Raw genomic sequence first — 2,936 nt, 5'->3', positions numbered from 1 at the left:
TTGTTTACCCCTCGCACGCGATGATTAAGAGTGAAAACAAACTCCGCGACTGAAATACTCTACGCCTAAATGTGGATAGTTACACACTCCGTGTGAGAGAAATACAGGTGGAGGAGGAAATTTGAGCAAAATCAAGAGAACGGAAGAAGCCTGCCCCGAGGTAATATGAGCCAATCACGAGATATAACATTTTTACGAAAATAGTTGTAAATTTCGTATTAAATTTTGCTTACAATTCATAGACGTACGGCCGAAAAATACTAATAGGTGATTTTTGAAGAAAATAAGGGAATCCAGAAAAAATATTAAATTCCAGTTAAAAGTTAAATTTGCATGTTTCGGCAAATGCAGCTAAATTAATTTCAAATTTGATAGTTTCATCCTATTTCTCGGAAAATTTTACATAAGAAACAACCAATCTAGAGATTCAACATTTTTACGCAAAATAATTACTAAAATGAAAACTATTTTTGTAAAAATGTTATATCTCGAGATTGGCTCAAATTGGGTTATAAGTGTTTATTACGTAAAATTTTCCGAGAAATACGATAAAATTGTCAAATTTTGAAGAAAATTGGCTACATTTGCCGAAAAAAGGAAATATAGTTTTTGAATACAAAAATAATCTATCTGGCAACGCTTCCAGTAAAAAATATATTTTTTTTCTGGATTGCTTGCTTTATTTTCTTTAAAAATCACCTATCAGTATTTGCACATGTGCACATGTCTGTTTGGCTAGGAAATACAGGCATGCTAACATATGCATTTTTTCTGATAGCCAAGCAGCACTTAAAGCACTAAAAGCCTTCACATGTACCTCTGAGCTAGTATGGGAGTGCATCCTTTCACTGAAACAACTGGCAGAAAGGAACCAAGTATGCTTATACTGGGTTCCTGGTCACTGCGGAGTGGAAGGCAATGAAAAAGCCGATACGTTAGCTAGACAGGGGTCATGTACCGATTTCATTGGCCCAGAACCGTTCTGTGGGGTGTCATCAAGCGCCTTGAAAGCAGAACTGAAAACCTGGGAACATAGGACAATACAAGAGAACTGGATATGCCCAGTAGGGCTACGCCAGTCTAAACGCTTTTTAAAACCAAGCGTCAAGAAAAGCCAGCAATTGCTTAGTTTGAAGTTTTTTAGTTTAGAAGGAATTAAGCACAATAACAGGTCTGTTTACAGGACACTGTCCAAGTAAGCATCACCTGAAACAAATTGGTCAGTCAGATGACGAAATTTGTCGTCTCTGCGGGTTCGAATGTGAAACCGCAGAACATTTGCTCTGCCACTGCAGTGCACTAATACAGCGCAGAATAAGAGCCTTTGGAAAAGGAACTTTGGAGCCTTTTGAGGTCTGGTCTGCGAATCCTAATGAGGTAATACATTTCATACGAAATTCAGTGCCTAATTGAGAGAAAGGGTGCGATAGGACAACGACGATCACTTCCATCAATAGTGATATGTCTGCCACGAGTACCTAGACTAAAGAAGAGGTATACCACAAAAGATCAAAATAATGGTCGCAGTGGTCCAAATCTTACAAAAAAAAATCAGTATTTGCTAGATTTTCTTCAAAAATCACCTATCAATATTTTTCGGACGTCTTATGTCTATGAATTGTAGGGAATAGAAAAAGTGATTTTGACAAAAAAAATGCGTTATCTTGCAACAAAGAGGTGTCCCACAGAACAGGAAGTATTCCAATCGATACAAAAATTGGGATTTTTTTAGATCAATTCTTTCTTCAACTTTGAGCAAAATCTGTGATGGCTGTATCCAAGAAGTCGTAGAATTACGTCTTTGGGAAAGATTCTAAAGCGGTGTAAAATGAAAATCATAAGGGTTTATAAATGGTATCGGCTTTATTATCATCAGGGGGGTAAATATTGTCCAAGATCGGTAATATCTTGTATAATAGTTCTTCATAGTGCAGAGCACCTCCCTGCAAAAGATGACTTCTCTATGACTTCATTAACCCTCCGGACGATAATTGAACAAACGTGACGATAGTAGAGCCGATAATCTACCTTTTTAGTTTTCAAAAAATCGATTTTTTTTTATAATATTATCTTAACATACAAAACAGAACATTTTGAAAAAAAATCATAAAAATTGAGCGATTTTTATGAAAATTTGTTAAAATGTTAGAGCGATATGCAGCGCCCCTCGCCACGACTGCATTAGCTAAACTTGAAACTTTATACACGTTTCTCAAAACACCATTCCGAGATAAACGTTTCTGTTTACGATTGCGGTTAAACTACTGAACCGATTTTCTTCATTTTTTTTCACGTAGATTTACGTCTTACGGCAACATATACAGGGGATCAATTTCAATACAGGAATCAAATTTCAAAAACCAAAAACATCGAGAGCGTCACGAAAATTGTCCAATTTCAAACGTTTTAAACTAGGCCAGTTTCCAACCGATTTTCGTCATTTTTGCAGTAATCGATTGGAAAATCAACTAAGCACCTGTCCAAATGCAGAAAGTTGTAATCTGATTGTTCGAACTATAGTACTATTGAAAATTGTCAAGCCTTGTTTTATGTATAATTCATTCCATGACTGTACCGATACCACACGGACGTTGGTTGTTGATCGTGACGAAGAAAGAAAAGCCGGGTTTCAATTTCAAGCTGATCGCGCTGGGTGGGCGCGTTGATACTTAAGCACCTGTCTATCTGGCGGCTGTTATGGAGTTTTCGGCAGCTGCAGAATTATTGAAAATGGCAGGCTATTCTACTAGAGAAAACGAGAGAACAAGAATCATCGGCGGAAGGTTATCCGAAATGATGGTAATTGAGCAAACTTACCAGCGTTGTTACTGTTGTGAAATATAATAGCACCTTTCAGTGCTCTACAATTATATGATTGAAGTAGTTAAGATTTTTCACCATGTGTAACAGACGGAAAACCGCAAATTTCAGCAAGC

The sequence above is a fragment of the Wyeomyia smithii genome, chromosome 3 (genome assembly GCF_029784165.1).
Source record: "Wyeomyia smithii strain HCP4-BCI-WySm-NY-G18 chromosome 3, ASM2978416v1, whole genome shotgun sequence".
Classification (NCBI taxonomy): domain Eukaryota; kingdom Metazoa; phylum Arthropoda; class Insecta; order Diptera; family Culicidae; genus Wyeomyia; species Wyeomyia smithii.
Note: the sequence above shows the minus strand (reverse complement) of the source record.